The sequence below is a fragment of the Lactuca virosa genome, chromosome 3, assembly GCF_052849685.1.
Source record: "Lactuca virosa cultivar CGN04683 chromosome 3, Lactuca_virosa_CGN04683_v6, whole genome shotgun sequence".
Classification (NCBI taxonomy): Eukaryota; Viridiplantae; Streptophyta; class Magnoliopsida; order Asterales; family Asteraceae; genus Lactuca; species Lactuca virosa.
The window spans coordinates 351,226,084-351,240,147 of NC_136428.1; the positions used below are offsets into that span (position 1 = coordinate 351,226,084).

The window sequence follows — 14,064 nt, forward strand, 5'->3', positions numbered from 1 at the left end:
AAGGGATTGCATCTTGTTGAGTGGGTTTCAATGTGTCCAGTCGTTATTCTAGTTCTCATTCGGGATCGGTTCAGGGATATTGTGTGGATGGTCTATGGTCAGGTTCAGCATGTTAGTTCTCTAGTATCGTCAGGGTTCATTGATTTGGTATTTGACCTTGGTTGGCTACTGGGAGTGCCAAGGGAAGTGGTATATTGCTAAGGTTCGGTCTTGTCGACAACATAAAGGATTTCAGGATTCGGGGGCTATATCCTCGGAAGCATTTGGGGTGGTCGGATTTGTTGAGATTTTGAGGAGTGTACATCTGGTCTTTAGAGTTGTGTGGTCTTTGGTTTTGGCCAGTGATGGAACACTAGTTTCGGTAAGCGCAGGTTGTCAGCGATTCAATCATAAGGAGTAAGATGGATTAGGAACCCTTCAAACCTTGTGTGATAGGAGAGATTCATGGAACCAAGTGGGGGAGAACTATTCAGATTTCCGGGAGCGGAATCAGGAATGAAACTAGGATGAGGTTCGTATCCCCTTCGAGGAGGAAGGCGGCTCACGTGGCCATCTGGATTAAGACTTATGCGAGTTGGGAGTTCAGGAAACTCCCCAAGAGCTATTTAGCGCCTTCTTGTTGATGGATAGCATGCTTTTAGTGAGCCAAGTTGGGGTTCCAAGCATGAATCAAGCCAGCTTGGGCGCTTGGTCGGGTGTGTGTTTGACTCCGCATGTGTATGGATGGATTGATAGATGACCGATAAGACCATGGGCAGTGGCCATGGCAAAGTAGGAAGTGTTGTAAGATTGCGGGGTGGCCTGTAGCATTCACTAGGTTGGCGAATAGTTTGGGAGTGTTGTAAGACTGTTGTAACACCCATAAAATTCATGAAATTTTAAACTTTTTAAAACCAACCATAAATCATATTTATTTACAACATAGTTTTTAAAATATGTTTAATATCAGATTTTTCGCAAAAACATAACATCAAACACGTGGAGGTGCACGATCAAGCCTTCGCCTTCCCGCGATGATCTGAGGTACCTGAAACATAACCCAAAACTGTAAGCCCAAATCTTAGCGCGTTTCACCCAAAATACCACCACACAAAAAAAGCATAAACACAAACACTCATGTCTGGCCCAATCAGCCTAGGGCTGCAATACTAGGGATGTCCACGATGGGTCCAATCATCCCCGGGATGGAAAACCCTCGTACCAGAAGCATATTAGCCCAATTAACCTCAGGATGGAATACCAAGATGTCGGCTCCAATCAACCAACGATTTGGAATACCTAAGGTTTGTTAGCCTACCGCCTCAACTATACCGCTCTTCTCCAGCCTCCGTGCCTAGGGCTTACAGCCGGCCCGCACCGGGTATCTTGGCCTACCACACGAAGCAGGAATGCCTTAACCCAAACCAAACACAATAAATCGACATATAAACAATTTGGATCAAGTAGGCACATAATACATGCAAACAACAATCATACAGCTCACTACAGCCTACTAATCCTTTCATAGCATACAATCCTGCTACCAGCCGACATTCATAGAATGCGTAACCATAAGTAACTAGAGGTGAGAAAGCAACCCGAACAGATGATCCTACTCTAAAGCCACAACCAAACAAGGAACATGCAAGAGATCCTAGACCAAGAGTTCTCAGGCTATCCTATGTGACCACAGACAACCCCTAAGAGCACTCCATAGATGATAACCAACAAGCACAAATAACATACAGTTCTACAGGTTATTAGCACAAAGCAACATACTTAATACCAGGAGACAGATCTAATAGATCACTACAACATAACAGCATACTCGATACCAGAACACTGATCTAACAGATCACTACAGCATAGCAACATTGTTGAGTCCATTTGTGTTGCGTCTTGGGCCTTACGTTTTGTATCCGGATTGGGCCTGTCCATCCGTGATTATCTAGGTTTTCTATCCGTGTTTATCTAGATTACATACTAGGGTTATACTATATATATGCATGCATGTATGCGTATTATAGAGTCGACAGTTACGTTTATTATTTGTAACCCTAAACACCTCTACAGTAGCAGTTCTTTATCGAGCTCTTCTGAGGTGTTGAAGCATTAATCGTACGACATATTCAGTGCCATACTCGTGTTCTTTGTTACGTTCTTAATCATTAGCTTGCATAGAATCATACGATCCAAAGAGAACTTAGTTCTAACAATTGGTATCAGAGCAGGAGACTGTGTGATCAATACACATTCCTTCTATATTCAGAATTCTTTAGGGTTTCCGCTTTTATCGTATAAATAGAAGTCGTCTTCTTAAGAACGACGGTAACTCTATTTCTGATAAAACCCTAATCTTTCGATTCTAGCAAGCTCATCATGTCTCACGAAGATTCGCAAACGAATCCCATCAACATCTCAAACAGCATTCGATCTACAACCAGAATACCCATTCTCTACACTCAAGATTATGAGGTATGGGCGCATCACTTCAAAGACTACGTGGTTGGTTCTGAAGACAATGGCTATCTCATCTAGGAAGCTATCACACTTGGGCCATTTGTTCACTCAGGAACGAACACTACTGTCAAGTCCCAGAAGGAGTATAACAAGCTGGTGGCAGATGTAGACAAGATGTCGCAGGACGAGAAAGACAAATTACTATGTAATGTGAAGGCCATGAGGATGATCAGATTCGCCTTGCAATCTGACACCTTTCGGTTGGTTGGTTCATGCACAACGGCTAAAGGAATCTGGGATAGGTTGAAAGAACTCTATTCGACCGATGAAGATTTGGAACACTCCATACAAACCTTGCTGTTGTTTGAATTTGGAGTTTTCGAACAGAAACCAGAGGAGAAGCTAATACAGACTTTCGATCGATTCAATCATCTCCTGAGTAAGATGATCAAGCATGGAATAGAGAGGAAGTTGATCGAGCAGAAAGTAACTTTCATGAACGGGCTAAGACCGGAATGAATGGCCGTAGTGTCAACTGTGAAAGCACATGAACAGTTCAAATCTTACTCTCTAGCGAAACTGGTGGGAATACTTAAGTCCCATGAAAGCGTGGTAACCAAAGAAGCAAAAGTTGTTTCTGGTATGGGACCTCTGGCCCTGGTCTCAAAAGCAAAAATTATCCCAGAAGAAGAAGAAGAGACTGATATGTCTGAGTGTGATCTAACTAGCGAGGAGTTTGCTTTGATGGTATCCAATCCGAAGAAGTTTGCAAGAAGAAAATTCCCCGTCAACAAGAACCGAATCTGGCAGGGAAGTTATAGCTCTGAGAAGGTGAAGGATGAAGAGAAAATCTCCTCTCAAAAGGATGAAGAAAAGAAGGAGAACAAGCTTGCAGGAGACTCTGGATATGACTGCAATTATTGTCACGGCAAGAACCATTTTGCCAAAGATTGCATGTCAAGAAAAATGGCTGAGAAGAGAGAGGGTGAAGATGATGAGGCGTACTATATGCACAAATTGGAGGAAATCAAGAAAAAGAAGGCAACTAATAGCTCTATGAATGCCTTGATTGTACAGGAGAATGCTGATGAAGATAAGTTCGGTGGCGTTGAAGTTTGGTCAACCGACTCTGAAGATGAAGAGGTTAGAAAGCCCACTCATGGAAAGGCTTATGTGGCAAAGGAAGAAGGTTCAGCTGGAAGGTGTTTAATTGTCACTGCTGGTTCATCAACCGAAAGTGCAAGTAAGGAACCGAACCTGACTGAGAACAAGTGTTTTGCAGCCAAGCCTGTGAGTGAGAAGATCAACGACTGCGATCGGCTGATCAAAAAGGTACAATCCATCCTTGAATCACTTAAAATTCCAAAAACAGATTATGAAGAAGAATCAACTGAATTAAACTTTAAATTTTCTAACTTAAGTAGTAGTCTCATGAAAACTCGCTTAGCGAATTCTAACCTAACTGACCAACTCAGCAGAGTGTCTTCAAAAAGTGAGGAGAGAAGGATGTGGATTGAGATGAAGGAGGCGGAGTTAGTTAGGGCTAGGGATGAAAGTATTTATTTACAAAGAGACAATTTAAAGTTTTTAAAACAAAGAAATGTTTTCTGTTTAATTGCTAAGCGTTTATATACTAATATTGCTCAATTACATTTAAGTTGTGAGATTGGAAAGAAAATTCATAAAATGATTTTGCCCTTTCTAGAATTTAAGGAAGATGAGATAATAGCAGAATGTGAATCAGTAGTGTCATCAGAAGAGACATCCATGTCTTACAAGCTTGGACTGGACAAAATAGAAACCTTTATTGACTCTAAGGAACATAACTATATGCTTAAAAATATTTTGGATGAAAATGATAGGTTAAAAATAAAATCTGAGACAATTCAAACATTTGATCTTTCAAACGCCAAACTAGTCGTGGAAAATAAAATAGACTTGGACAATACGTCTGAATTCGATGAGGAAAGCAAGATGAGTGAAATCGCAGTACAGGACGAAGTTGATTGCTCTGAGTTCATGAAGAGTGAAACCGAGAATGAAAAAGCACTGATATCTAAAAACTCGGTTGAATTCGCTCGTCTGTCAAAAGAACAGAAACAGAAACTCAAGGAAAAGGCAATGGTCTATCAAAAGGTTCAGACTGTGCCAAATCAGGTATATGCAGTCACAGGGGTCACTCCAAAGCAAACTGCAGAGTTAAGAATCTTAGTCGACAAAGATAATACTGAAGGGTGCGACGACTACTTCTGGTCAGCTCCTATTGACAACGCAGACGAAACCGTGGGTCTATCTGACCAGACTTCATGGAGGGTTAAAGGAAGATACGTTGCTGAAACCATTAATCAATCCTCAAGTTTCGACAAACCAAGCACAAGTGGAACCAAAGAAATCCCTGAAGAACCAATGGAAGAACCGAATGTTCTAACCAAGAAAGGTGAAGAACCGAAAGTTCTAACCAAGAAAGGTGAAGAACCGAAAGTTCTAACCAAGAAAGGTGAAGAACCGAAAGTGTCAAATAAGACAACCGAACCTCACAAGGAGAAGTCAAAGGTCAGCTTCAACATCCACAAATCTCAAAAGGAGTTAGCCGAACAGAAACGCTTGAGAAATCAAAGATATGCCAAAAATCTAAATGAGCGAAAAAGGCACTGGAATTCTCAAAACTCCAACTATGAGCCTCCCAAGAAGGAAACAACGGACAAAGGAAAGGAGAAACTAAAGGAAAATTTTAGTCCTAATTCCTACTATTCCAAGTCCCAGAACAGAAAGTCCGGTTTTGGTCCCCAGTCTAGTTTCAGTCGTAAACCTAGTTTCGGTCCTAAACCTAGTTTCGGTCCTAAACCCAGTTTCGGTCCTAAACCCCGTTTCGGTCCTAAACCCAGTTTCGGTCCTTCCAAGTCCAGAGGAAAAACAAATTCTATGAAGGACATCAAAGGAAAGGGAAAGCTAGTGCCAGACTCTAAGTTGAATAATAAGAAATCATCAGCTAACCCTAGGAGTCAAAAGAAAAATCATAAACCATCTAACAACACACCAACTAATGCACCACAGATTAAACAAGATAAAACCAAAATCAAGGTGTATACCATTAAAAGAAAAAATCAAACCACTTTAGTTAAAAGAACATATATGGTTGATATTTCTGCTGTAATTCCTTTTTCTGTAAAAGACTCACCAGGACCCAAGGGACTTTGGGTTCCTAAATATGCTTAAATTTGCAGGTAATCAGTGACGAGCAGTTCGATGACGAATGGTATATAGACAGTGGCTGCTCGCGTCACATGACAGGGAGGAAGGAAGAGCTGAGGGAGTTTTGGTCCCTGAAAGATGGTGGGTGTGTAAAATATGGAAACAATTCCTATGGAACAATCAAGGGATATGGCATGATAACCAACGTAGACTTCTCAATCGGGAAAGTGGCGTATGTGGAAGGATTGCAACATAACCTCATAAGTGTGTCACAACTTGTTGTGGGCACAGGCTTGAAGGTTTCATTTGACGATGAGGGTTCTGAGATAATTGAAAAACAATCCAAGAAGGTTCTGTTGAAATCTGAACTCAAGGGAGAGATGTACCCTCTAAATCTCAACCCAATTCGAGGTAAACCAGCTATATGCCTGCTGTCTAAAGCGAACACGTATGAAAGCTGGTTGTGGCATCAACGTCTATCGCACCTGAATTTCAAAGACATTAATAAATTGGTGCTTGGTGATCACGTCCGAGGCCTCCCTCTTCTCAAGTTTGATAAGGAGCATCTATGTGCAGCATGTGAGTTGGGGAAACAGAGCAGAAAGAGCCACCCTACACACATCAATACAAAGATCATTGAAGCTCTTGAACTATTGCACATTGACTTGTGTGGACCTTCGGCTATTGAGAGAATCGGTGGTAATAAGTACATTCTTGTTATTGTAGATGATTTTTCATGCTTCGCCTGGGTTTTCTTTCTTAAGCAGAAATCAGATGCAACTCCCAAGTTGAAGACATTCATTAAGCAAGTGGAAGTACAGCTGAGGAAGACGGTGAGGAACATCAGAAGTGACAACCGTCTGGAATTCAAGAATAACGACATTGAAGACTTTCTGGCTGACAAGGGGATAACTCACAATTTTTCGGCCCCTTATACAACACAGCAGAATGGGATTGTTCAAAGACGAAACCGTTTGTTATACGAGGCAGCCAGAACCATGCTCAGTTTCGCTTCCCTCCCATTATACTTCTGGGCTGATGCAATTGCCACTGCTTGCTACACTCAGAATCGGTCCTTGCTCAATAAGAGATTCACAATTACTCCGTATGAGATCTTAAATAATAGGAAGCCCAATGTCAAATTTTTCCACATATTCGGCTCAAGGTGCTTTATTTTCAATCCAAAAGAGAACCGAAACAAGTTCGACGTCAAAGCCGATGAGGGAATTTTTCTGGGTTACTCGCTATCATCCAAAGCATACAGAGTGCCGAATAAACGCTCCAAACGGATTGAAGAAACCTATTATGTCACCTTTGACGACAATTATATGAAGAAGGTTCAAAGAAGTGAAAGTGACTTAGGTGAAATATTTCCAGAATCTGGCCAAGTCTCGGTTCCAATATCCAACTTGTTCGAAGAATACATTCGGTTGTTTGATGAACCAGAGAAAGCGGCTCACTCGGAGGCGAAAGCAGCAGATAACAAAATTGATAATCTCAAAAAGATCATCGACGAAGCTGCCAAAAATATGGAAACAGAACCTCCACAAGCTACAGGCAATCAATCTTCAACTGACTCTCCAAGCAAAGGCTCAACATTCAAGGGGGAGAGTTCAACAAAAACAAGTGAAGTATCTCTCGAGGGGGAGAATCCAAATCCTTCCCCAACTCATACAGATTCAACCCAAGGGGATCATACAGCTTCAAACACACCCAACAGTAGTCCTATTGAGGGGGAGAAAGAGAATCCAACTCCCACAGAGGAAACAAACTCTGATGCTGCCACAGGTTACACTTCGCCAGTCGAGGGGGAGAAAGAGAATGCAACTGACGAAGGCGAGGATGATCAATCAAAATTTGAAGAAGAGGTGAACGCTGAATTGAATCCAGCATATGATCCAAACTATCCTCCATTAGTAAAATGGACAAAGGACCATCCCAAAGCACAGATTATTGGTGAATCTTCTGAGAAAGTTCTTACTCGTTCTCAACTGAAAGCGAAACAAACTGCATTATTCTCTAAAGTTGAATTTTGTATGTTTAATTCGTTTATTCCAAAATTGAGCTGAAAACTGTAAATGTTGCACTTGATCATTCTGATTGGGTTCAAGCAATGCAGGATGAGCTCCATGAGTTCGAACGCAACCGAGTTTGGAGGTTGATTCCTACACCGAAAGATGTTTCTATGGTCGGCTTGAAATGGGTATTTAGAAATAAATTGGACAAAGAAGGAAATGTCATTCGCAACAAGGCACGGTTGGTGGTGAAAGGATATTGTCAAGAGGAAGGGATAGATTATGAGGAAACATTCGCTCCAGTAGCTAGGTTGGAATCAGTTAGAATCTTCTTGGCGTATGCTGCTCACAAAAACTTCGAAGTTTTCCAAATGGATGTCAAATGCGCTTTCTTGAATGGAGAATTAGAAGAAACAGTTTACGTTGAGCAACCGCCTGGTTTTGTGAACGAGAAATACCCTGATCATTGCTATGTGCTAGATAAAGCTGTCTATGGTTTAAAGCAAGCACCGAGGGCCTGGTATGAAACACTAACTCGCTTCTTGAAAATGTCAAAATTTAAACAAGGTTCGGTTGACCCAACCTTCTTTCGTAAGAAAGAAGGCGAACATCTTATGATAGTTCAGATTTATGTCGATGACATCATCTTCGGCTCCACGAATCCTAGCTGAACAGCCGAATTCAGGAAGTTGATGGAGACTAAATTTGAAATGAGTGCAATGGGTCCAATTAACTTTTTCCTTGGTTTGAATATTAGACAGGGACCAGAAGGTATATTTATCAACCAGGAGGCCTATACAAAGAACTTACTGACAAAATTCGGAATGCAGGGTGATTTAAAAGTGAAGGTTCCTATGGCTTTTGGCACTAAGTTAACATCATCTCTGGAAAAACCTGTTGTTGACATAACACTATATCGTCAAATGATAGGGTCCCTTATGTACCTAACAGCTAGTAGACCAGATATTATGTTTTCTGTTTGTTATTGTGCCAGGTTTCAAGCTAATCCAAGAGAACCTCACATGGTCGCAGTAAATAATATTTTTCGTTATCTGAAGCGAACCTCATCTCTCGGTCTCTGGTATCCTGCAAGATCTGGATTCTTCATTCAAGCCTTTTCTGATGCTGATCTAGGAGGATGTGGACTGGACAGAAAGAGCACTACGGGTGGATGCCAATTTCTTGACGGGAAACTTGTTAGCTGGCAGTCCAAGAAACAAACTTGTGTATCACTTTCAACAGCCGAAGCTGAGTATATAGCTACAGTGTCTTGCACTTCTCAAGTTATTTGGATTCAAAGCCAACTGAGAGACTATGGGCTAAGTATGAAGAAGATTCCTCTCTATTGTGACTCAGAAAGTGCAATTAGGATTTGTCACAACCCAGTGCAACACTCAAAAACCAAGCACATTGCACTAAGATATCATTTTATCAAGGATCATCTAGAAGATGGGAACGTGGAAGTACACTTTGTTAGATCTACTGATCAACTAGCTGACATCTTCACTAAAGCCTTACCTGAAGCTACCTTTAACAAAATTTTACAAGGCTTGGGTATGATGGAAGGAGAGTCGGTACCGAATCCTCAAATCTCTCACTAAAAATTAGACAAGCGAAATGGAGCGAACGCTCGGTCTATTTCGGCTCCATAATTTTCGGGAACCGAAATGAACCGATCGCTCGGTCTATTTCAGCTCTCGAATTTTAGGGAACTGAAATGAACCGACCGCTCGGTCCATCTCGGCTCCATAATTTTCAGGAACCGAAATGAACCGATCGCTCGGTCTATTTCGGCTCTAGAATTTTAAGGAACCGAAATGAACCGATCGCTTGGTCTATTTCGCTTCACTTATTTAAGATAAGGTTTCGGTTGTATTATCTGTACATTCTTTTCTCTCGTCTTTAATTTGGTTTATGCTTATTTATTTTATCTTTCTGTTTTTATTCTTTTTCAGAAAATTTCAAAATTCCAAAAATATTTTATCTTTCTGTTTTTATTCTTTTTCAGAAAATTTCAAAAATCCAAAAATATTTTATCTTTCTGTTTTTATTTCTTTTTAGAAAATATTCAAAAACACAAAAATATTTTTTTTGTTTCGTTTGTTTGTTTGTTTTGTTTGTGTGGTGTGTTTCTTTGTTCTTACTTTTATTAGGTATCAAGAGTACCAGTACAACAGAATGTGGAACTAAGGCAGGTATAATTTTTTTTTTCCATAAGAACTAGTTAAGGGTCCCTAGAAGCATGCTGTTGCATGTTGACCAAAGCCTCTACGACTTAGAGCAGGCCTTAATGATTCGATCTTTATCAATCGTTTCTTCCCAATTAGGATTTTAACATAAACTCGGTCTAGAGCTACCTTACTCTTCTCATATGAGTTAAGAGTTTTTCTGCTTCGTCATGTCTATCTAGCAGAAGGTACTTTCGGTTCTTAAGCAACCTCTCTTATATTCTCCATCTACTTTCGGTTCACCACTGTAACCCTTGAGACTCTCGGTCCTTACCACTGACGTTTATGGTTACACAACATCTGTGTTTGTGATCTTAGCTACGACTACCACGTGCTGAGTGAAACCCAATATCCAACACCTATAATGAATTGATGGTGAATTTTGATATTCAAGAAATTACTGGTTACCCAATGAAATCTCTTTTTTATTTTGCGTGATCTTTTATGAAATTGTCTAAAACCAACGCTTTTCTTCCCAAAAAGATCCAGTTTATTTGTTTTGAGATTTCTATTACTCCATTTGTCACTCTAACATATATCCCACCTACTTGTTCAACAGACCACATCGGTCTCACAAGTACTTCTTCCAATGATTGGTCTTATGTTAAGACTCGACATTCGCTTGGAGGTAAGCTACCCTAAGCCTAATAATTAAAAGAAGCCTTTCAATGTTTATTAGCAAACAATTGATCGTATTTTTCGGGAAACCACATAAGCACTTCAAGTCTCTCTTGACTTTGTAGGAAGCGATTCTTGCCCGGAATCCTCTCCTTTCTGTCTTATAATGAGACATCACTCACATCCCATACACATTTGCTTTATTTATTTATCTTTGTCACACTATTGCACGAAAATTTTATTTTCCCACATTTTGGTTACTAATTGGTTCAATCTATGTTTCACTATTGGAACTAAAGAGGGGTTATCCTATAACGACGCAAAATTTCAAACGACGATTGAAGATAAGATTTAGGCGCGTGAATTTGAACGGTTTCTATACCCATGCGTGCTGACGAATACCTAGGTGTAACCACACTGTCACATCACGCTTTTTCAGGCGACGTTTCAGAGATCACGTCATTATCATCATGATTTTTCTCCCTCCTAGCAACGGTATATAAAGGGTTTTTGGTTTTCTTTGTCTTTTACTGCAACAAACTCTCTCAAGGCAAATTTCAACTGTTCATCTTCCTTCTTCGATCAACAATGGCGACTTCTTCTTCCGTTCATGATCTGACTGCTTCGTCATCTTTGCTCACGATCAAGCCTAATCAAAATATGATCATTGAACTAAACCCGTTTTTGTATGATGCATATATGATGCACGTTGTAGAATGTTTGAAGTAATCCCCACTAGTTTTAGCCCTAACACAGGTTGAAGCTGTTCCAATGTCGCTTTTGTCACAAGTTTACTCTACTACCATGTATGATAAAAACAAAGAACGCATCTATTTTCAAATACACAACAAGAAAGCTTCGATTTCAAAGGGGAGATTTTGTTCGTTAATGCATCTTGTTGTGGATTCATCTTTCGTTTCGCCGGATTTTGTTACGACGTCTCAGTTGTTCTCAATGCTCTATGAGATGGGGTATACGGATGTGCTCACTACTATTACAAAGGTTAAGAAGTCCTGCTTGCCATCGCAGTGGAATGGAATGCTTACTCTTCTCATTAAGAGTCTGGCAGAGCGAAGTGGTGGATCAGATGGTACGAGCAAGGCGTTTCTAACCCTTCTCTATGGTCTTTACAACGGACTCAATCTGGATTATGGGACGATTATCTGGTCTCAAGTGGTGCAGAGTCTCAACACTTCTACGAGGCAATCAGAGATTTCATGTAGGCGTTTTTGGACTCTTATTACCAGAAGAGCAATCACCACTTTGGACATGCCTGTGATGAAGGATGCCCTAGTTGCGTCAATTGCTACCTTTCACACAAAGAAGATCATTATCTTTGAACCAATCAAATTCCCTCACAATGGCTCGATTCTTGAGTCGGTGTATCGGTGTGTCACAGCAGAAAGTACAGTCATGGCTGACTATCGCAAGCGTACTCCTATCGGCCCGAGAGTTCTTTCTCCGGAACAGAAGGCAGCTTTGGATGCGTTGGATAAGCCTACCAACCGAGGAAAAAGGATTTCCAAGAAAGAGCCAACTGAGGGGGAAAATTATAAAGCTTCTAAGTCTACAAAATGAAAGTCTGATGAAGGGGATTCTTCTCAACCAAAGCAGAAGAAGATAAAGAGGATGGCACGAAGGTCCAAAAGTCCCACTCCACCAAACTCAGATGATGACGAGGAGAATGAAGAAGAGGAAATTCATCACGACTCACCGAGAGGTAACACTCCTCCCAGATCTCCTACCCCACCAGAATCTCCTCATCATAAAGTGCCTACTCCACCTCTATCACCGAAACAGACAGTTTCAATTTTGGTTCCTCCAATTCCTCCACCTGTCACTTCTCAAGTAATAACTTTACCACCACCACCACCACCCGTTTCGTCTATACCAATTTCTACAACTCCAATTTCAATTCCTACTTTTTCCCGAACTACTACCACTACAATTCCTAACCCAACAGTGGAAGTCAACGTATCTGATACGGGGGCAACCATTGTCACAGAAACTCCTGTTATCACTAAACCTCTTTCCCCTACCCACTCAACTGATTCTGGTGCTACACTCGGTGGAGAAAATGATGAATTTGACTCTACCTACTTCAGTCCATATCGCCTTCCCACTGATGAGGATACTGATGCTCCTGTCACAAGTCAACATTTACAGGATATTCATGAAAAGCTGGATCGTTTGCTTGAAGACAGCAAAGCTTGTGGTAGTGACTGCCATAGAGCAATACACAATGGCAATTGAAAAATCTACTAAGGCTGTTGATGAGTCTACATCTTCCTGCAAAAAGGCAACAACAGATGTTACTGAGATTGTTCATACAACTCAGATCTTCCTTGAATCATTGAAAGCTCATGCTGACACAAATGCCGTGAAAGTACAAACTTCTGTGGATTCGTTTTCTAAGTCCCTTCAAGAAGAAAGCGCCAAGTTTGATGCTGTGCGCTCATCGATCCAAACCGAGAACACTTCTTTTTTAAGTTCAGTGAATTCTCGTTTTGACTCTCTTTATGCTAATCTAGCAACCGAAAGTGCCTTGAAGGAGGATCTGGCCAAACACAAGTCCACCATTGAAATCCAAAAGGTGCAGCTAGCCCAAGCAAAAAAAGAGATTTCTCTATTAAAGACTCAACGGGCTGTATTTCAAAGCTGTGCAGGAGATGTAAAGGACATGTTGACCAATCTCCTTGGTGCTCATGATCCTATTCTTACTCTCACCATCCGCAATCATCTCACAACCAAGCTGCTCCCTGCTCTTGCCATGCTCCATGAAATGAAGGGTGTTTCTGAGAGGTTCGTACCTCCGAAACAAGGGGGAGAAGGTGCTCGTGTTGTTTAACCGAGAGTGATTGTAAAGACAGAAGGTGCTCAACCGAAAGTCTCAACCGAGCTGAAGGGTAATGTAGCTTCAGGTTCTGGTTCACAAACAAAGCCAAAGGAAAGCAATGATGAAAGTGAAAGTGATGTGGAAGAAACAATCGCTGAGGCTCTTCAAAGAAAGAAGAGAGACCGAGAGTTGGATGAGAATTTGAAAATAGCAAAGGAAGCAGAGGAGAGGGATAGGAGAAACAAAGAGGATGAAGATGCCTTGAATTGCAAGAAGGCTTTGTTTCCCTTGTGGACGAAAGAGACACTTATCAATCAAGAGATTGAGTTTCCTTCTGTTTATTGGTTGGAACCAGTTGCTTCATTTGACTGTGATAACTCGAAGGACTCGCAGTTCGACATGCATATTACAAGAAAAGCATTCACATTCCATTGCTTTGACTCGACTGATGAGGTTCCTTTTCCTCATCCTAAGGTTGACCAAGAGCTGATTGACTTTTATCTGAAGTACGGGCAACCTCAGTACTTGACTTGGAGTGCACAAAAGATAATTACAGTCAAGGTTCTGAAACCAACACTTGTTGGGAGATTCGTCAATGTCAATTTCAAGATCACTCGTGGTACAGCAAACACGGTGTCAACTATCTCTCTAGCAGACCTTCCTAATCTCAATCCTCATGATTGGATTCTGTTGTTCAACATTCTGCTCACTAATCCGAAGGAATATGAGCCCATTC

General features: G+C 41.0%; 1 pseudogene; it reads left to right on the plus strand.

The window, feature by feature from the left end:
• The first annotated feature begins 4,845 nt into the window (after positions 1 to 4,845).
• Positions 4,846 to 12,070, plus strand: LOC145164878 (uncharacterized; annotated as a pseudogene).
• Positions 12,071 to 14,064: the final 1,994 nt, after the last annotated feature.